General features: G+C 37.3%; 1 protein-coding gene across 1 annotated transcript in view; it reads left to right on the top strand.

The window, feature by feature from the left end:
- Positions 1–16,765: 16,765 nt before the first annotated feature.
- SLC8A1 (solute carrier family 8 member A1) overlaps positions 16,766–23,350 on the top strand; it is a 311,840-nt gene continuing 305,255 nt past the window's right edge. The window contains exon 1 of the mRNA XM_054567395.1: positions 16,766–16,839. The gene's annotated coding sequence lies outside the window, so the exon portion shown is untranslated. The remainder of the gene's footprint in view (positions 16,840–23,350) is intronic.

The following is a 23,350-nucleotide window of genomic DNA, read 5'->3' on the forward strand; positions in this document are numbered from 1 at the left end:
AATTGTGAAAGGGAAAGAATTGATGAAATATAACTGTGCCTCCATCAATAATTGGGCTGTTGATTTTTATGGCATTGGGCAAAGTCTAGCTAATGAAAATTGTGCTTTTATCATGCCCTGAGATGCCAGGACAAACATCCAGTGAGTTAATATTGAATCCTGGGATCCTTATGAAGCTCATTGAATACAAAACTCCTGTGGTCTGAGGCACTAAATCAATCATCTGGGAACCCTGTACTCACTTTAGACACCACATTTTTAAAGGATTAATAAACTATAAATGACCAGTAGGGCAAAATATCTGTGAAGATTTCAATGACAAACATGTGAAAGAGACATAGATGTTTAAATTTGAGGAGACATAAGAGCTTTCTTCCAATACAGAAAGGCCCATCACACAAAAGTTGAGGGTTTTGTTAATAGTGCAACAACACCCATAGGAGAGTTATAGGATGGATAAGTTCAGAACATAAAGAACTTCGCAGTAACTTGAGAGGTACAGCAAAAGGTTGGACTCTTTTGCAAACAAGTGAGTTTCTTTGGGTTGATTAAAAGTGTTCAAAGAGTGTCAGATAACTAATTTACAGTTTAGTTACTGAAGAAATGTTTTATTACAAAAGAATGTGGGCTGTATAGTCTTTAAGGGCACTTCCATCTCAAATCATTTAGAATTATCTGATTGGCTGGTATTTTGCAAGTAATCAAAGAAATGTAAAATCCAGAAGATAAATTTAACTTCACATGTAACAAGTGAAAACAAGTACTTATTGAATAAACCAAGGGGATTTATTCTTAAGGGTCCTGGAATAGGAAACTGGCAATTTCAGGTGCGGAAGACTAGTATGTTAGCCAAGAAAAATGGCCCCAACTCAAGCTATGCCTCTTGTATCACTTGCACAGTCAAAGGAAGCACAAAGTAGGTTCTTAATGATTATTTTTCAAGTTCCTTCATTCATGCAATCATTTATCAAGCACATGGGTCAGATAACATGCTAGATGTACCCACTTTGTACTATGCTAGATCCTAGGAACCCCAGAGTGAACCTTCCCTGTCCTCCATAAGTTTATGCTGCAGTGCAGAGCTGGATTTTAATCAGAAATTATACCCATTACCGTGTTCACTCATTACAGTTATACTAAGTGCATTTCTAGAAAGATAGGGTATGAAGTAGGGGATCTGAACTGGTCTGGGTGATCAGGGAAAGTTTTCTTAAGGAAATGACATTGACCTGAGTTATCAGAAAATAGCCACTAAATTTTATAGCACTTGTAGAATGAAGATAGCAGTTCTATACCAACAGAGTGAAAATGCATAAATATAGACAACAGAAAAGGATGTAATATCATGCAAAGATATATTAAAAAATGTATATGTAGTTTACAAAAGTCATGTGTTATTTATATTACATCATCATCATGTATAACCTAGTTTTCAATAAAGAAATTATCAAACAAGGTGCTTGTAATAAGAATACTTGTCCAGCAGGTGAAAATTACATTTAGCAAAATTGGGGCTCAATATTAGTGACATATTCTGAGATATCCCTTCCACCTCTAAAGTTATGATATCTATGAGACAACAAAAAATGCAATTGATTAAGAAAAATACGTAAAATGCTTGACTTCCAATCATTACCATTAAAATTTCAAGTATTGAATATAGGACTGAGGCATATTTTAGAGTCTATGTTGTTTCCCACAGTACTGACTACTTAACAGGAATTTATAAATAATTATTGAGCAATTGATTCTTTCTCTAATACATGAATTAATTTATTTATTTAGAAGAAACCAATTTTCTATTTTCTGAGAAATGGTGTCTTGTTAGTTTACTTAATATGAATCCCCCCAAAATAATTATTTTACAATGTGGCTGATTTTTGATAATTAATATCCACTCTCCAAGCAATGAATTCATTGAATTTGCTCCTATGATTAAACATCTGTTCTACCTTCTACACCACTTCCTCTTTTCCTATAAAAGCCATTTGCTTCACACCCTTCACCAACTTCCTCCATATCTCAGATGTTTGCATTTTCTTTATATCCACCACCTATGCCATTTATGTAAGAGCAATTTATTTATAAATGTATTTGTTCATCAAATGCTGAATGTCTGATATGCTCAGATCATATGTGGAATTCTCTCCATAGTAATTTTTTTTAATTATGTTATATTTTTTCCATTACAATTTAATCCTCATATACCCGCCTCCCTGCCACAATCACCACACTGTTGTCCATGTCCCTGAGTCCGTTCATTTTTTAGTTCGATTCGTCCACCCATAGCTGTCATCCTGCTCTCCATCTATGAGTTTCTCTCTATTTTGCTTGTTAGTTCAGTTTGTTCATTAGATTCCACATATAAGTGAAATAATATGGTATTTGTCTTTTGCTGACTGGCTCATTTCACTTAGCATAATGTTCTCCAAGTCCATCCATGCTGTCGCAAAGGGTAAAAGTTCCTTCTTCTTTGTGGCTGAGTAGTATTCCATTGTGTAAATGTCCCATAGTGGTTTTTTTCATTCATCTACTGATGGACACTTTGGCTGCTTCCATAATTTAGCAATTATAAGTAACACTTATATGAACATATGAGGTGCTTATGCTCTTTTTAATTAGTGTTTTGGGTTTCTTCAGATATATTCCCAAAAATTGGATCGCTGGGTCAAAAGGCAAATGCATTTTCAATTTTCTGAGGTATCTCCATACTGCTTTCCACAGTGGTTGCAGCAATCTGCATTCCCACCAACAGTTCAAAAGTGTTCCCTTTTCTCCACATCCTTGCCAGCACCCATTGTTTGTTGATTTATTGATGATAACCATTCCAACTGGTGAGAAGTGATGTCACATTGTGGTTTTAATTTGCATTTCTTTGAATATTAGTACCTTAATGATGTTGAGCATCTTTTCATATGTCTATAGGTCATCTGTATGTCCTCTTGGAAAAGTATCTATTCAGGTCCCTTGCCCATTTTTAATTGAATTGTTTGTTTTTTTGGTGTTCAGTTTTGTAAGTTCTTTATAAATTTTGGATATTAACCCCTTGTCAGATGTATCAGCTAATATGTTCTCCCATTCCATGGGTTGTCTTTCTATTTTGTTGCTGGTTTCCTTTGCTACACAAAACTTTTTAGTTTGATGTAGTCCCATTTGTTTATTTTTCTTTCTTTTGTTTCCCTTGCCTAAGGAGATAAATCAGATAAAATTTTGCTACTACTAATGTCTGAGATGTTACTGCGTATGTTTTCTAACATCATTAAAATGCCCAGGCTACCCAAAGCAATCTATAGATTCAACACAATTTCTATCAAGATTCTAATGATGTATTTCACAGAACTAAAACACATATTTCAGAATTTTATGTGGGCCCTGGCTGCTGCGGCTCAGTGGATTGAGTGCCAGCCTGTGAACCAAAGGGTCACCAATTCGATTTCTAGTCTAGGGCACATGCCTTTGTCGTGGGCCAGGTCCCCATTAGGGGGCACGCAAGAGGCAACCACACATTGATGTTTCTCTCCTTTTCTTTCTCCCTCCCTTCTACTGTCTGAAAACAAATAAATAAAATCTTTTTAAAGAATGTATGCAGAACTACAAAAGACCCTGCATAGCAACAGCAATCTTGAGAAAGGAGAACAAAGTTGGAGTAATCACACTACCCAAAGTCAAACTGTACTATAAGGTCGTAATAATCAAAACAACATAGTACTGACATAAAAACAGACACACAGATTAACGGAACAGAATAGAAAACCCAGAAATAAGCTCATACCTCTATAATCATTTAATATTCAAGAGAGGAAGCAATCACATACAATGAGCTAAAGACAGTTTATTCAATAAATGGTATTGGGAAAACTGGACAGATAAGTGCAGAAAAATGAGCCGGACCATATTCTTACCCCCTACACAAGAATAAATTCCAAATGGATTAAAGACTTAAATATTAGACCTGAAACCATAAAAATTCTAGGAAAAAAAATCTGCATAGTGTATTTTGAGCATTGCCAGAAAAGTGCTATATATAAAATGTCTTATCTCTTTTGCTAAAAATTCTAGCACTGGTGGAATTACTTTTTATTGAGATTGTTTTCCTGGGCATCTCTTTTATGTGGTAATTATTCCAGAGAGAGAGCAATGTTTTTAGCTACTAATAACATACTCCAGATAATTCAATGTAAAAAAGTGTTTATTATATGTTTTCATTTGATGGGAGAAATCAAAGCAAAAGGACAACAATGATCCCTGAGATAAAGAGGGGACAATGACTAAGATGAGAAGAATATATTACTTGCCTCATCATTTGCTTAATTTTCTTTCATATTTAAAAGTAACTGATCATTTGAACAAGCAGGACTTATAGGGAATGATTACCAAAACAACATTGTTTTTTCCTCCCAGGTTGCCTTAAACCTCAGTACAAACCTGGACAGTAAGTGATAAAAGATAATTATTAGTAGAAACTCTGCAATCATTTGAAGACATTAACATAGTCTCAATTCAGAATGCAGAATGCCTGGTGCCATATAACGAGCAGTTTTATTTGATATAATGTTCAGCCCTTTTCCCTGGACCCTGCTGAGGTTGGCTGCAGGCTGATGCCTTGCTGGGAGAGGGCTGGCGGGGAGGGGTGAAGAGGGGAGGGTGTCTGTTCTTTCCCTGCTGCCTGCTTCCACTTCCCCTGCCTTATTCTTGCTAACTCAATCAGAGCTGAGTGCTGTGTAGGAAAAGAAAGAGGGAGCAGAGATAAGAAAATGCCAGAAAGCTCTTATTCTTTAGTATCTTGACTTCTCATAGGCTGACAGGTGTCTAACTTGCTCTCATGGGAACTGCCTTGGATTCTTAAGAGATCCTAGCAATAAATACACTAAATGATAATTCCCAAGATGTAAGGGACGCATTGTATTTTCCCCTAACTTGCCATTCCACCTTCAGCCTCTCTTTACCGAGGTCCCATCATAAGCCAGACGGCCCTAATGGACAGAACCTAACATGGCTACACACCAGCTCTCTTGTGTTTGTGGCCCACATTTAGTCCATGAAAAAAAACACTTAACACATCTTTTTAATGCTGCTTCTGGTTGTTCACTTAAGTCCCAAATGCAGGCCGCAGCCCTCTCTCCCTCTGCCCTGCTCACTCAAGTGACAGCACCGACTTCCACCTTTACCTTTTTGAGTATATGTTGGACATGATGTTCCCAAATTCCAGGAGACACCTTTCAAGCCCTCAAGCCTTCTCACTAGCTTTAGGTGATGTGGACAAGCAGGGCATGCCATTTATGTAGAATCATCAAAGAAAGCTTCTATGATAAAGTTACATAAAAATAATGTAAGGATACAGGCAAGTTTGCAGCATCCCTGGGAAGTGGAGAAGCAGAGTTGGAGCATGGCCAGAAACGAAGGAGGGACAGTCAGACTCCATACACACTAGTCCAGTAAGAACACTGCCCACAGATCCTTGGGTACCCAGCTTACACCACTACCCCGTCTGTATAGGATAATGCTATTCCTTCCTAAGGGTTCTATGATCACTGCCGTACCTGGCAATTGGATGCTGCCGCTGGTCCTGTTACCCTAGAGAGGATGCTGCATTGCTCCTGCTTTTCCACCTCACTAGCCCCCGCTGAGAGGCAGAGCCAGGTGTCTGGCGGATAGCAGGTCATGTGCCCATATTCTAGGTGCCCCGAGGCTAGTGAAAAATATTAGACTGTTAAGCATCTCTGGTGAAAAGTGAGCTCTGCTTTAACATGTATTGATTGAATAGTAATTACGTAACAGCTGCTATCTACCAAGCACAATTATGCAGAAGGCCCTGGGGTTGATGAGACAGTACGATATAGTCCCCCCACCCCACGCCATAATGGGGCTCCCATTGTAGAGGAAGGTAGGAGGTGATGAGGGATGCGGGGAGGAACAAAGGATGGTAGAGGACTGGAGAGTGAGCAGAGGTGTTACCCAAACTCATATGGTGGAGAATTTCCCAAACCAAAGAAAGAGGATCATATACATAGAAGGAAAAAGAACCCAATAAATGTCCAGTACAGGAACCTAATTTAGAATAAGGTGTCAATGAAAATCATCTGGGCACAGTTCCAAAGGTCAAACTCTAACATCAATTTGGCTAATAGCAGTATCATTGAAATAATAGTATTTTCTACCAAAGGGATAGTTTGTCAGGGATGACTTTATTTGAATGCATAACAACCATTTTTTAAAAAGGTACAGTCATATAATGTTAGTTATAGGTCTATCTGTTCTACAGTGGAATCTTCTTAACAAAATGATGGTTGATACTGATGTCAGCATTCTCGATAAAGGTTTTTATCAGTTAAGATTCAGGTCAGCTGCAGATGGCAAAACCCCAAATAAACATTTCTTGAATACGATAGTGGTCTGTTCCTCTCTGGTGAACACAAGCCAGAGACAAGCAGTCTGGGGTGATGTAGCGGCTTTATGGTCACTAGAACTTCTACCTGTCTTGATGCTGTGTGAGCCTCAGTGTACTGTGTCTCATGGACTATGAAAGCTGTTCAAATCCCATAGTCGGTGTTTGAGCCAACACAAAGGAGAAGGAGGAAGATAAAGCAACAAAGGGGCCACAGCAGCTTTTGAGAAGGTTTTCTGGAAATTGTCATGTAACACTTCTGTTTCCATCTCATCAGGCAGGACTTGGTCATCTGATCACACTTCACTGCTTATTCCAAGCAGTTAAAACTGAGGGATCTGTTACTAAGAGAATATTGGACTAGAGGAGTAGCGGTCCGTAAGTTTTCTCTCTGATTTTGTTTTTGTTTTATGCCGCTATTCTCTTGTGGAGGTTAGGGTTATGCTTTCTCTTTCTCTGAACAGCCAGGTTTTCCACGTACTTCCTCATGCTGCTTGTAAGTTCACAGTTACCTCACCCACCCTTTCATTCTGTACACACCCTTGGCTTATTAGATTATAAGTTTTGGGGGGTCAGAGTGTATCTTCTTTTACTTTGAATTGCCCAGAGTCTTCATCGATTATATATGTATATTGAGTGATTGATTGCGTATTTTAAATTTAGATTTTAAAATGTAAAAATATCCAAGTAAATAGAGTAACTTCATAGTCATTAATAATGGGAAAATATTCAACTAATCATGGTATCTTTTATTTATGGTCATCAGCACTTTATCTCATTCAGTAAGAGTGTAACTGTGGCTCTTGCAATAGAAATAAGGAGAAGCATTGTCTCTCTATGACTTTCTGAAAACAGGAAGTGTCTATGAGAGACATTATGTTGTAACTATAAACAGAAGAAATGCTCTGAAGACAGAGTGCCTGGATTGAAATCCCAGGTCTGCCTCCTACTTACAGCTGTGTGACCACAGGAAGCTACTTAAAGTCTCTGTTCCTCAGTTCCTTCATTGTGTAAAATAGAAGCAATTACAAGGATGGATTGTCATGTGTTTTTCTCAAGTAGATGTACTGAGAAGCTAAAGAAGATTATGCCCAGGAACCCTCATATTCACAGTTCCCCCCACTGCCAGGCCCTGGGAGAAGTCCTGGCCATATGTGCCCATGATCATATGCTTTGGCAAAACTTACAAAAGTAAGATGTTTTGTTTGTTTGTTTTCTTAAAGCAGGCCCCCGGACTATATAAGCTTTAGTTCCTACAAAACCTGAAACCACCCCCTGGCAGCTGTTCTCTGAATCAGAAGCTGTAAACAACCCTGCACCCATGCAACCTTGAATTAAATAGCCTATAAGGCAGCGGTGCTCCATGTGGGTGTGGCTCAGGTGAATCAGATACTTGGCATATTTGTTTTAAAAAATGCAGGAATATGGAATGTGTACCTCCAAGATGAGAGTCCTTAGGGATGGATCCTACAGATCTCTGTTTTTATCAAGCTTCTCAAATGAGTCTACTGTGCTATAACATTTGAAACACCCTGTTGTAATATCTCTTCCAGCTATGAAATTTTAATATAAAATTCCACAATCCTGATGCAGAAATCACTAATCAAGAGGCTGTGGAAAATCAGACAGCAGGTCTCCTCATGCAGGATTTACCCTAGGCAATGGATTCTCTGAACTTTGATAGAGACCAAAAGGAGGAGAGATGTAAAAAGACTTGGGATTCATTTTTCAGCATGTAAAAACAATTTGTCTGTGGGTTAAGACTTACAAACTTTTCATTTTCCACTGGTATATTTTCAAGAATAAAAAAAATTATTCTACTTCCTCCTCCTCCTATCAGTGAGCCCAGTGGTAAAGACTGATAATTCTCTGAATTGTGCAATTTTATTAGCTCAAATCAAGCTAAGGTGTTCTGCGGTGAAGGGAAAAGAAGCTAAGGTCACTGACTGTTACTCTTTCTAAACACACTGCTAGATGCTTTACAAATGTTATCTTGTTGAATTTTTACAACAATCCTTCGAGAAAGGTGGCATTCCTATTTTTATAAATAAAAGTAGAGCTCAAGCGCATTACATAATTTTGCAAAAAATCACACAGCTAACATGTGGTAGGAATTTAAACCCAGATAAGGTTGAATTCAAAACCTATTTCATCTCTTTTCCCCAAAACCATGGTGCATACAAATAAATATGGCATTTGTTGGTGTGAGGTGACGTTCAAAGCTGAAAGCCTTGAAAAGGTATGATAGGATATGTCTCAGAACCAACTAATTGTCCTTTTTTTATATCCATTTTTCCCCATGGTAACGCGTATTCTTTAAAAGACTCACGTGACTATGAGCGTCGCACGCATGCACAAGAACATTGGCTTCTTTTTAGAAAATGGCTCTGAATGGTGCTTGGGTTTTCTGAGACAGTTGTATCTCAGGGTGAAGAATACACTCCTCTCCCACAGAAAATCGTATCACTGTCGTTAAAAAGATGTGGTTGCGATCGCTCCTATTTTTAGGCATTTGTGTTTAAACAGCGATGCAGTTGGACACTCACGGATCTCTCCAAATGTAAGGTTAAATGGGGGTGCTCGACACAGAACATCATGGCCTCCACCTTTTAGCCTGTTGCTAAACTCCCTCCTTCTGACAAGCGGGGATTGGGAAAAGCAGTAGGTTTTAGAGAGGTCAGTACACCCAGCGCAACTTGAAAAAATCATGTCTCTGAGCCCCTTTCCCCCAGCAAGTCTTGTCGGTTAGGATTCAACTAATAGAATCAACCTCTTTCATCAAAGCAAGGTTAGGGCAACCTAACCTTTGAGGGCAAAAACCAATTCGTTTGGGGGATAGAATAACATTTGGCTTCCTTTTTCACTGTTTCATGAGGGTTGTTTTTTCTGTTGTTGTTGTTGTTGTAGTCATTAAGAACAAATGCTTGCAGCCTCTTTACAGGCACCAAAGAAAATCAGAATCTAGAAAAAAAGCAACAATAAAAATATGTAGCTTTTACTTTATGGTCTTTCCTTGTCCCATTTTTCTCCCATTTTTCAGTGAAATCAAGTCACTGTGGAAACCTTATCATGGGCCCTCAGTCAGAGTTCACAGCTATAGCAAATGCTGTGGCATCAGGAAGAAATTGCTCCCATATATTAATTACTGTCCCATGGGTGGGGACTGAGGATACGAAGTTACAAAGCTACCCAATGGACCACTACGATAAGATAAATGAGGCAAGGGGAGTTGAATAGGCTTGTATTGTTTTCCCAATAATAATTATTTTTAAAATGTTTTCTACATATCCAGATGTGTTAGGATGCCAAAACATCTTGTAATCAAAACTGAGATGGAAATACTCATTTATATAAACATTTTAGGGATTTTTTTTCCCCAATTGAAAATAAAAGCAGTGTTTTAAAAGATAAGAACAAGAAATCCCTGCTTATTGCCCCTGAAATACTTTCTGTTTTTTTGACCATGATGAGAAATTTCTGTTTCCTTATCTGTAGAATGTATGAAGTATTTAATACTATTATCTCTATATCAAATTACCTCGAGGAAAAAAGAAGTGGTACTCAGCCAGGCGAGAAAGAGAAAGATTTTTATGAGTTTGAAGAACATTAATTTCCCTCAGCCTGAGAAAATTTGTGATCAGAAGATAAATAGTATAGAAAGAACTGGGGTTCAGGTTCTAGTGCGACAATGACTTCCTTGTGATCATATGCTTAAACATAAAAAGTCAAAAAATGTAATTTCAAATTTATAAGTTAAAATTAAATACAAAAAAACACACAAATTCTAATATCTCTTGAACACTTACTTTTAAAAATATTTAGAATTGAATTCCCTCCAAAAAGCGTCCCCAAAATTCATTCAAATCTATTTTAAATGTTTATTCAACAACAACCACATGTCTAAACATTTACATATTCTGAACTAGTGGTCTGAATTGATGAAACCTGCAGGTTTTCCTGAAGTTTAATATTAGCTGGTCAATAATGAAATGTAACATCCAGTGAAATGAATGTAAAGTTCCTTCAGAAAGTTTATCAAAGTATAAAAATCATTGAAATCTTTCTCTGAGATGCTTTGGAACAAAATAGAAATGGACTTAAAAAAAAAAAGGAGAGTACACTATATACTTTTGAGAGTTTTTCAATAAAAAGAACTTTAGCTTTTCCATATATAAACAAAACACAGACTTTTAAATGAATTCTATAGTTGATTTGACAGCTTTAGATAGTTTTTTAAATGAATGCTCAGATTTAGACATACAAAGATACTGCCTATTGAAATCTGTTGGAATGGTTAGCACTGTAAAGGTCATACTGAGTTTAGTTGGTCTCAGCAGTATGTAAACAGGGCATGAAAGACACTTGGTCCAGCCCAGGACTCTGCTGATTATGGCTCAAATAACAGTTGTCCTCACTATCACAAGCAGAACTGCCATGAGCAGGTGGCTGGTTTTGTTTTTCAGAAAAATGGTAATTGTGTGTGTGTGTGTGTGTGTGTGTGTGTGTGTGTGTGTGTAAGAGAGAATGAGCATCGTGATAATAAAAACTGGGTGCGGGAGTCACTGTATCATCCCCAACCAGGTAGAGCTGCATATGAGTATAAAATACAGAACAAAGAAGTGCTCAAAGAAAATCAATCAACGGGGAAAAAAAGAGCGAGTAAACCTCTCCAGAAACTGTATCACTGGATGATTAAAATTTGATGCCAAAATTTGTGGCCAAAGGAGGCAGACTGGAATAACAACAATGCCATGCACTAAGATAGCTTTTTTTTTTAATTGAGAAATTCTTAATATATTGTGATCATCTCTGGCCTTTCCTGAGCTGTAATCCAAACAGCTCCTAAGAAGTACTGAGTCACAACTGTTCCAGAAACCTGCAATGGCATGCCAAACCACTCTAACTCAGAAACAGACGTTTACTGAGCCTTTTCTGGGCCCCTTGAAACTGTATTAACCAACGTCTTTGCCTGCAGTTCCCACAACAAACAAATCTTTCCCTGCATGCACACAGGCACACACAGGCTCACATACAGGCACATACATGCACTGGCACATACTCTCACACACATCTTTATTGAAATTCAGCAGTTTAACTCAAGGGCAAATTACTCATGTGGCTTAAGTGTACAGAGCAGAGAGAAATGCAGTCAAGCTCATCTTCAGCTAGAAGAAGGAAGCTTTCCATGCCAACTGACCCTATTTCTTCCTTCAGCAAAAGGTCGAGAGTCTTTTGCATTTGAGTAATACCTGAAAAACAGAAGTGTCTTTACTAATACATTGTTTAAGTGGAAAGACATTCTCCTTTTTTCAATAATGTGGGACCCTAAACAGAGAAGATTGAGTTGGTTTACTTGTGTGTATTCATGGGTTCTAAGAATAGGGAGCTACAAAACTTAATTCTCAATCTAAGACTATATCATAAAGTCTGTATCTTTTAAGATAACAGACACCTCATGTCTTCTTCAGACTCCATGGTATTCCAGCCTACTAAAAATAGGTTAAAAAGATCATGTTGCCCAAGAAATTCACATATTTATTTAATGAGCTCTCTGTTTCTGTTTTTAGAGGAAATAGTAGTATATGTTTTTAAACATTGAATGTTACAAATGGTGCCTGACACTGTCATTGCCAGTATTATTTTCTATATGTAAAATGTACCCATCAATCAATTGTAACTATATTTTTAGCCCAACATATCAGAGAAAACAGTCTGATAACTTTTATTCATTGATTTATTGGTTCACTCACCCTTTCAAATATTTAATGTGTACATAATATGCAGTAAGCATTAGGTTTGGTGATGTAAGTAAAGGAGTAAACAAGACAGATAATGGAAAGGTAATGATATTAGAAAATCTGAAGTGGGTGAGCACTATTCCTGGATACTCAGAGATCAAGAGAACCTTGTATGTCCTCTCTTCCAGCCAGCTTCCCTGGCAAGAAAAGCAGTGTACATTTCCATAAGGTATGCTGCTCTCCTTGATACAGCCTTGGTATCAGGACAAAAGTTAATATTGGAGGTGCTGGCCTCTAAGTGTATACCCCACTTTTTGAAGGTTTTTCATTCATAGGTTTAGAAAAGACATTGAAGTCCTTTATTCATAAGAAGCATCAATAAATTTGTTAAAAGAGTGTAGTCTATGGATGATAAAGAGGTTTCATTCTACATTTGAACTCTGCAAGTTGCCATTGTTGCTCCTGGAGTAGCTGTTAATGGCTAAATTGTGTGTTGATAACAATCTTTCTGAGAGTTAAGGTCTTACGTTCAAACTCAGAATTAATGGCAGGGATTTGAGAACCAAGGCCCCAGCCACCTAAATTACCACATAAAATTAGTGACAGCCTAAATTCTTTTGATTTTTTAAAAAAGATTTTTATTTATTTTTAGAGGGAAGAGAAGGGAAAGAGAAAGAGAAGGAGAGAAACATCGATGGATTTATTTTCACAAACACCCTGAGCTGGGATCTGGACCACAACCCAGGCATGTGCCCTGACCAGGATTTGAACTGGTGACCTTTTGTTTTGAGGCACCATGTTCAACCCATGGAGCCACACCAGTCAGAGACTTCTGACTTTTATTTTGTGACTTTTTTTTGACTCCTCAATTAAAATCTCAAATTTGTATTAGATTGCCTATACAGCTCTTTATTTCTCAGGCCTTATTTCATGCCACTTTTCTATATGGATCTAAGCATTCTAAACACATCAAATTTCTTTCACATCCCAGGAGGCAACTCGATCTTTCATGCCATTATTGTTTTTCATGTCACTGCTCCCTCCTGCATCACCTTCCAGAAAGCGTCAGTTTAGCTATCCACTTGTCTGGAAAGCCCTACTTGCTCCTGCTCATTTCCTTCCTCTCTGTGAAGAGCCAGCCCTGTCTCCTCCCTACATAAAAACACCCAGACCGTACCTCTATCTGCCTTTGCTAGCTTGTCCATCAATCTCGCTATCTTCTCCTACACCAAGCTTGAGATTCCCAGGTGGCAAAGATTTTGACTTATTCACCTCTGTCTCTCTCTACAGACCAAGCTAGTAGGACTGCAGTAATTGTTGGCTGACCAAATGGATTTAAAAATGAAAATAAAGCAACATTCTCATGGAAGTTGAAAATCCACTTTTCCTCAGCCTCTTCCCTTTATGTCTAGAGCCAAGCGCCTGGGTAATTGCTAGATCTGCAGTATCTCAGGCAAGTTCCAGTTGTGTAGGGACCTCTCCATTTTCCCTGGTTTGCCAGAAGTAGTTGCCTACCCATAGAGGACAACTTCAGCAGTGCCTGGAAAGCATCCACAGGGGGTGAAAATTACTCCGTCTGAATCTAATACTGGACACTCAGAACCATCCCTTAGGCTGTCATTTCTTTTATGTCATTATATTCCCACCAGGACATGAGGCCTTAGGGCTGACCCATGTGAATTGAGTCTGAACCACAATGTACTCTCCACACCATGGCTGCCTCAGCTCCTCCTAACTTCTACATTTCTTCTACTGTCTACGGACTCTCCTGACAACTTCTGCCTTAAAACGTGCACTGCCCAGCTTGATCCTGACTCCACTCTCTGTAAAGACTGTGGTCTGAACCCTCACCCACACAGCTGTCAACAGCAATGGACAGCCCAGAACAGAAATGCCCCCTGCCTCTCCTTTCCCCTGATTCAATCCCAGTAAATTGTCCTATTAGCTGTGCTGAGAAAGTATCATCTTCTGTTTAATCAATTATTCTAGTTAACAGAGTTTAGCTATATGACCGCACATTAATTTCTGATTTTAGAAGAACTAGAACATGAGATATTATGCTTAACCCTAAAGGATACTCACTGTAATTCATTTTTCTTTAATGACTAAGAAAGCTTTGGGAGCCATATATTAATTTAGGCTTATCATTATGAGCATCAATTATTTTCTCATAAATATGAAAAGTCTAGTTAATTTAATGTTCCAGAAAACAACTACTGAACAATCACCTTGTTGTTTTTGTGTATATTGTTGTTATCTTTTTTTTTTAGTTGAATATAGAAAACCAATTTACTTCTAGTTGATAAGCATGGTGCTTGTTTATTAGCAAATTTCATTGTGAAATGTTATGCTGGAGGGAAGATGGACTTTGAATGGATATGGAGCAAGGACCCTAGTCTTTGACATCAAAAACATGCGGTGGCACAGTATAGGGGTAGTCTAGGAAGTGGATAAGAACAAAATAAAGAGCAGACCATCTAACATGAACCCTTAGGTGTAGAACCTGTGGTACAGAAAGGAATGTAGATGGGAGTAGGCACCAGGTACTCAGGTGGGGTACTCAGGGATTGTCATCTACCTATTTTCTAGACTTTCATGTTTAGATGATCCCAGGGCATTACATTCTCCTTGTTCCCCTTGTAAGTCAATGGCCACTCATTCTGGTTTCCTTCCTTGGGCCCTCCCCATTTCTCAGCCTTAGATATAGGACAAGAGTGCCCTGGGCTCAGTCCTCAGACCCCACCCCCTATTTTTTCTGCTTTCACTCCTTATTGATTTCACCCAGTACCTGGATTTTTAATGACCATCCATGTGCTAATAATGCTCAAATTTTTATCTCAGGCTCTGAGATAAAAACTCTGAGTTTCAGACTCATGTGCTCAACTGAGAAGTCAACATCCCTACTCAGATATCTGCTAGGCATCTCAAATTTAATATCCTCAAAACTTAATATCCTCAAAACAAAACAGTTTATTTCCGTGCCCTCGATTCCCTGTCTTAGCAAAAGCCATGTACGTATTCACCCAGCTCCTCAGTAGAAAACTCCACTCATCCTTGGTTACTTTCTTTTATCATATATCCCTTTCTTTTTCATATTCCCTTTTCATTTGATCCATTAGCTAATGCTGTAATCTCTGCCATCCAAAAAGATCCCAGACTGGACCCCCTTCTCCCACTGCTAACATCCTAGTGAAAGCCACTCGCAACTCTTGCCCACTTGTCTCTCTGCTTTCACCATGCCCCTAGGCTGGTAGAAGGGTGCTCAGAGTGACACTCTTTAAAGATGACACTCTTACTCAAAACCTGCGAGTAGCTTCTGGCACTCTTAGAACAAACTGTAACCACCTCTCAGTTCTTCTGTCTCTTACCACTTGTTCATTTGGCTCCAGCCACACTGGCTTCTGCTGTTTCCTCAATGCAAATAACCCGTTTCTTCTGACCTTACTTAAGGAATTAGCGTTTTCTACAACCTCTACCAGGACTGCTCTTGCCCCAGATACGAACTTCTCCCTTATTTTTTCAGAGCGCTGGGCAGGCGTTACCTGCTGAGGGAGGCCTTCCCTGACCACCTTAATTAACTGAACCCCTTTTTTGTCTGTCTCTATCCCGCAACTTGCTTGATTTGTTTCTAGGGGTTATTACTACCTCACATTAGATTATGTCTTTATTTTCAGTCTTCCCAAGCTGAAAGCAAGTTTCATAAGGGTAAAGCTTCATTTCTCTCTCCTTAAATGAGTGAAGTGGCTGCAGAAGGTATGGAGGACTCAGGCTCTTTGTCAGTGCAGTCAGGCAATGGAGTTTGGACAGCAGAGCACAGTGGCCCTGGGAAACTGAGCACAGGCCTCTGCTTTCCATGTTAAGTCCAGAGCTTTATAGGGTCCCCTTTGATGAAAACAAGCAAAAATGGGTTGTTGCAAACTGGGTGATAGGAGGAATAGGTGAATAGGAAGCAGTCATGGTTCTTGAAGGAGAACCTTACGCTTGCGTATAAAATCAAAATGTTCTACAAATAAACTCAAAATATTTTTTAAATAGTTTTTCTAAAAATTTTATTTATTCATTTCTAGAGAGAGGGGAAGGGATGGAGAAAGAAAGGGAGAGAAACATCAATGTGTGGTTGCCTCTTTGGCGCCTCCAACTGGAGATCTGGCCTGCAACCCAAGCATGTGCCTTGACTGGGAATTGAACCACAGACTTTTTGGTTTGCAGGCCTGCACCAAATCCACTGAGCTACACCAGCCAGGGCTAAACTCAAAATATTTTAATTAACTTGCAAATAATACTTTTAATTTCTCATTACTTATTTATTTCCATGCTTTGAAACAATACAAGAAATAAAAACATGTCAGGGAATATGTTAAGGTTGTGGAGTATATTTTGAATTTTTATTTATTTAATTAATTTATTTATTTTCAATTTTATTTTTAAATCATGGTTGTGGACTATATTTTGAATAGAAAATTCCTTAAAGGAGGGAAATTCTCCCAAACTCTTTCAAAATTTTGAAACATCACAGACTGCTTTTTGGGGGGGGGGGGGGGGAGGAGTGGGGACCAGAACTAAAAATAAGAAAACCTACAGCACATGTAATTATCTAAAAAACACGCTAAGGTTTTTTGTTTTTCTTTTTCCAAGTTGGCCATCCTAACAGCAGTTCTCAGAGTGCGATCTGGGGACCCCTGACCAACTCAGAGGCTCTTTCAGGGGATCCATAAGGTTAGTGCTATTTTCATAAAATATGAAAACGTTATTTACCTTTTTCATTTGTATTTTCCCATAAGTGTTACACTGGAGTTTTCCAGAGGCTATACACTGTGTGATATTGCAACAGATTAAATGGGGAAACAGAGATGAAAATCCAGATGTCTTCTCTTTAGCCAAACATTCAAAATATTTGCAACTATGGAATACAAGGTCATTCTTCTCACTACTTTTTTGTTTTGAAAAACATAGGTCCATTTTTGTAAAAATATATTGTTTATGTTAACATGTAATGGGTATATTATTGTTATTTTTGTTGAATAAATAACCAAATATTTAATAAATTCTTAGTTTTTATTTCTAATGCAATAAATATTTATAAATATAACTTATATAAGCAAAAACTCTTTTGATAGCTCACTAATTTTTAAGGGTACAATAGGGTCCACAAAGTTTGAAAACTGCTGCTCCAAGACACTAAACTATAAACAAATTGATTCTTAAATACATATTTTATAACAAACTTAAGACAATGAAAACACAGTGAAATACATTTTAACTTGACCTCTGTAGTTAAATATATCTTGCAAGACTCCACAAAAATCACGATTTTCTTTCTGGCATCCACCATGTCTTCCTCTTTCCACAAAGGTTTTTAATATCGACATGGACAATTGTTTTAGCTCTTTTGCATATGTAGTTAACAATAGCTTTGTCAACAAAGTTGAAGGTCTAGCATTATGGCCATGAGCACAGGCTTCCCAAACCAAGCTGCCTAAATTTACTCAGTCTTTCTATGCTTCTGTTTCTTTAAATATAAAGGATGGATACTATTATTGCCTAAATCAAAGGGCTGGTAAAAAGGTTAAATAATTTCATACGTATAAAATATCCAGAACAGTGCTAAGGATAATTTATAAATGTTAGCTACTATTATTGTTAATATAGAAATATTAGCTACCATTATAGTCATTACTGAAAATAAAACAAAATATTAGCAGAAACTGTGGAAGAAAAAAAGGGAGCCAACATTAAAACTGTAAAAGTATTGGGATTTCAATGTAATTAGATAATGAAAGATAAATTAAATCTTACCATCGAGACAGAATCCTTTTCTGAAAATAAAACCTGTTTTCTTCAGAAGTAAATTTCCCCTTCTGATACTCTATTCAGTAACTACGTGATAAGACAACTTTGTACACATTATTTATATACCCAAAAGAAGGAAATAGAGACTTTATATTATGAAGATCAGTAATTAAGGAAAAGAAAATCTGTTGGTCCTAAGCGTATCCTTTTCTGATAACATTGCTTCCCCAGCCAGGATGCCATATTTCAAGTCAGGTTTCTGGAGAACAGTTGTCCTGACAAAGGGTAATGGGAGTCAATGAAAACCAGACTTGTAGGGAGACAGTCTGTTAAGAGATCCAGCCTCATCGTTTGCACCACAGAAAGGACAGCAGGGGGGATTATTTTAAGTGGAATGTCCTAAATAATATCAATTATTTTTATGTGACCACTATAACTGTGAAAGTTATATTTTTGGCATGTTTTCAATCCTAACCAGGTTTATGTCTACATCTATACTGAATAGTAATTCATATTAGAATTAGAAATACTAGAGTTTTCAGAGTTGCAAGATTTGATTCAATGTAAGAATACTGAAGATTAGAGTTGTCTGTACATCTTATTTGAGGTAGTGAGTTTCCTGCCATTAGATGTCTATATAGTTTTATCAGAAAAAAATCAAAGGTCCATTCAGTTCTACTCTTAAAACATTGCATTATTACTCTAATAAACAAACTCATTACTCTTCTATAATAGAAACAAACTGCAGGATGAGGCAACCTATTTTATATTCTGGACAACTCTTGCTCATTTATTCAATAAATATTTATGGCCTAGAAGACATTCTTCTAGGAACCTGAAATACATCAATGAACAAAACATATAAAATCCCTGCCTTCACATGACATACTATTTTGAGACCAGGCAGATTCATAAATAATAACTAATTGAAAGTATATGTATCTAAAAGTGTTGTGTGCTGTGAAGAAAAGCAGGGAAGAGGAGTAAGGCACGTTGGAATAGAGGTTAGGGGATGTTAGTTAAATATTGAGGGAAGAATACCTGCAGAGAAAGTAGAGAAGGTGGGAGTAAGAATTTTAGGAAGATTTATACTTGTCCATCGATTGAAATTTGCTACCTGGAATAACATCAAATAAATGTAACTTATTTATAATTAGGTAATTATGTTTGTATTGAATATTCTAGGCTAGATAGCTTCAGCTCTTTCATTATTTGCCATGTGGCATGATTTCTAGATCCCTTGTCTCCCAGGTCTCACCCTCGGACAGGACCACTATACTCTAAAATGCAGAGTAGAATGGGAAAATTATCCACACACCCGGCCCCCCATTCTGTGTTCTGTCTTCTGCGTTCTGGAGTGAGTGGTACTTCCTTCAGGATGCTTTTCTGACTCCCAAATTGGATCCGTGTATCTCCTCTATGCATTATCTTAGCTGTATTATGCTGTTATAGTTCACCTTAAACTCGGCAGACTCAAGTCTGCCTTCTCAGTCATAAGCCCCACAACAACAGGTAGTGTGTATATTCTATTCCACCATTGTGCTTGGCACATGGTAGGTATACAGAAATTTTTCCAACTTGCTGAGTTGGAAAAATTAATATCCCTCACAAATTTCTTAGTCTATAATTTTAGTCTCTGCTGATGGACTATATAAACTCCAGGAGGGCAGGAAGTTTTATTGTGTTTACTGCTCTACCCATGGCATCTAGAACAAGAATGGTACATTGTAGCATTCACAAACCATGCGTTGGAGAGCTATACATCTTTGAAACGGCCAATAGGAGTGTTGGGTAACCACAGTTAGGATTGTGTAATTGGCGAATAACTCAGCCTTATACTGATAGTGCTTTATGTTTTACCAAGTACTTTCTCATGCATGCGCTTCTGCAATCTCTCAGCTCCATGGGGTAGGTGAATGGAATGCTTCATTACCATTTTATAAAGGGGGAGATGTTATGAGCCTCACAGAGATTAAGAGTTACTTTGATAGATGTTGTCAGGCTCGCATCCAGATCTCCCAATTTAAGGTCTTACAGTTTTTTACACCACAACACGCAAGTATAAGTTTACTGCAGGGTTGTCATGTAAAATGAATATCTCTTTATCATATGCAAGTCAGAATGTCACCAGTGACAACACTTGGCTTTCCACACCATTTCAATTCCTCTGCTTTTGTGCCCATATGTTTATAATGCCCTGGTTTACATATAGGTCATATTTGTTAAGTCAGTCTCAGTCCATTCCTTTCTCTCCTATATACTTGATGCTCTGCCCTTTTCACCTATTAGATAATGCATTGTAGCTGGATAAATATTCTTTATGGTTGCTTTTTTTTTTTGAGATTTACCAGCATGTAAAAGAAACATGGATATTAAAGTTTTGTCTTAAAAAGTTTTGATTAAAAAATGAGTCTTGCCTGATCTTGCCAAAGTTATCTGAGATTTTCACTACTTATAATTTCAAAAAAATAGTTTCAACATCTTGCAATTGCAATAATCTTGCCAGATTTCCTGTCAACTTTATTGCCTTGGTGGGGTATGAATAAGGTATTTCCAGACAGATGCCTGAGGTCAGTAACTTCTTATTTTAATGAAGGGTGTGCTTCCTCTATGTGACTGATGGAGAAACATTGTTTTTAGGCAGTAATAGCAGTTCAGTGAGCTTAGCTCACAATTTATTACTATCTCAGTACCTTGGGTGATGGGGGATGTTTACAGGAGCTGAAATTGTGCTGGTGCCGTGAGAGTTTAGACATTGACAGATAAGGTAATCTATTCCAAAAGAAATGCGGTGGCAGAGAACTAAGTGAGACAGTCTCTGTGCGGTTAAGACTTGGCAGACAAGGCTCTCCGGGTAGAAAAGAAGTGAATGAGACTGATCTAGAAATGCAGTGGTCAAGCAGGCAAGCAATGAACTTTAGAGCAAAAAATGTTGGGTCCAAGTCCAGTGTACGGGTTTATTAGCTGTGAATATGGGCCTTTCTCCCATCTGTAAAATAAGGTTATCAATACTCGTATCAGAGGATGGTTCTGAAGATTAAATAGCATAATGTGTATAGAGCCTCCAGCAGCCATGGAACATTAGGAGTGGCAAAGGTATCTGTTTGAGAAACTAAACCTTTCCAGCAGCTGGTTCAGGATAAAAGCGGCAAATTCACAGATGATAAGAAGCATCAAGTCTAGGCCAAAAATTTTCTAAGCTAGCTGGTAGAAATCATAGTAACAGCAAACTACTTATCTGTAATCTGTACCATGAGACTTAAGGGAAGAAGAAACAGTGGTACACATTAGGTTTGAATGACAATGAACAGGGATCTTGTTTATTTACAAATTAAAAACTGATTTATTGGGGTTTTGCAAGTAAATGTTTTTTAGTGTTGGTTGAAATGCTGCTTTAAATATAAAAATGTAAAATTTCAATTTTATTTACTTTTGATTGTTAACTTTGAAAAATATTCATGCATTAATGAAAGTAAATAAAGTGAAAAGAGAAAATTACTCAAACCCAACCATCCAGATATTTATAAATACATTACATTTGAAAGGACAGGCTTTCAAAAGTTTTGTATGCATATACCTATATATCTTTACCTCTTCATATAAAATTATTCTTTTTATAAATATAGTATCCAACTATACATTATATTTTGTAGCCTGCCTTTAACACAATATATGTTCATGTCAGCATAGATTTATATTCTATGTTGACCTATACATCATTCTGTTCATGTCAACATGGATCTATAATTCCATTTTTAATGCCTGCCCATGAGTTTCATCATGTGTCAGACACCCTATTGTTGTTAGACATTTAGACTGTTTGCAATAACTTTTTGTTATTACAAACAATAAATTTTCCTATTATAAACAATGAATTCCAATTAGTAAATTTTGAAGTAATGATACATAAAATATTACCAATTTGAAATCTCCAGTGAAATAAAGATTCTGGACAATAATAATCAACTGCTGCTGAACACACTAGTTGAAGAACGTTAATGAATCAAGCTGATGATACCTGAGCACATTAGAGAGTTTAACAACACAAAAAAAGAGGGCAGCCAGACATTATTTACTTCTTAATATGATAAAATGGCCCTGGCCAGGTAGCTCAGTTGGTGAGATCATTGTCCTGATGTGCGAAGGTTGCATGTTCAATTTCCAGTCAGGACACACACAGAAAGAAACCAATGAATGCATAAATAAATGGAATAACAAATCGCTCTCTCCCTGTCTCTCTCTCCCTCTCTCTCAATAAAACAGTAAATAAAGTATTTTTTAAAATGACAGATTGGAAGATATATACAAAACAGTCCCCATGACACAGTCATGCCAGCTAAGCATCTAAGTGTTTCAAAAAGACAGCGGACAGAAATTCATATAAAGGTGCCATAGCAATGCAATCAGCAAACTGCAGAATGTGTGAAACTTGACAGAAAAAAAACACTTGAATTTTTAGGGGCATTAAATTGCAAGAATTAAGTGAGAGAGGGAATTTATAAAGAGGGCCTTGAAGACAATTCAGACATATATAATGTTTTAATGTTGTTTAGATCACTATTCTCACATACTCACTGCAAACAGAATGTTAATGAGAGAATCGGAGAACTTTCTATGCTGGATATTTAATTAAACAAAGTGATTATATCTAGTTTTCTAAACATGATAATGTTGTTGCAGTCAAGAAAAACAGAGCTCTCTTTTAGAAATATCCATTCAAGTATTTACTAATGAAATGATGTGATATCCAAAAGTGGCTTTAAAATAACCGAAACTGAAAGGTGGAGGTGAGCGCCAGATGCCATGAAGCTGACTATTTGTTGTCAACTGGTGAAGCCTAAAAATGGGTGCATAGACACTCATTCTAGCTCTCCCTCTACTTTTGTGTTATGTTTGAAATTCACTATAATAAAAAGTGAAGAAAGTACTGCAACATTGATTATTATACAACACATTTATGCACACTGGGAATACACAAAATACCACTTATTTTTAAATAAGTAAAGGACACTAAAGTTAGTACTATTTCAAAGTTATCTTTCCAGAGGAAAGGAATGAGTATATTGTGAGCAAGATAAAGAGAATTCGACACCGTGAAGGGGCATTCTAATTACCTCTCTCAGAACATACAATGTAGACCACATGAAGTCCAGTGAGCTTCGAAACCAAAAGCTAGCACTGAGACTGTATATCATGAACTATCCATGTTTTCATGGGGGAAAAAGACAGAAGTCACCTCTGCACTCCCAATTTAAAAGTAATCAACCTGAGGTCTACAAAGCGGAAATCATTTGCTTAAAGTTATTGCCATAGAACAGTAATTAAACTTATATTTGCACAACCATATGGTGATGGGTGAAAAAGTCTTTATTCCCATTTTGTTATCAAAAATTACTTGTAAAGATTACGAAGGTAATAGCCATAGAAGTTTAGTATC

The sequence above is a fragment of the Pteronotus mesoamericanus genome, unplaced genomic scaffold, assembly GCF_021234165.1.
Source record: "Pteronotus mesoamericanus isolate MK-2021 breed Mesoamerican mustached bat unplaced genomic scaffold, CSHL_Meso_final contig_101, whole genome shotgun sequence".
Taxonomy (NCBI): domain Eukaryota; kingdom Metazoa; phylum Chordata; class Mammalia; order Chiroptera; family Mormoopidae; genus Pteronotus; species Pteronotus mesoamericanus.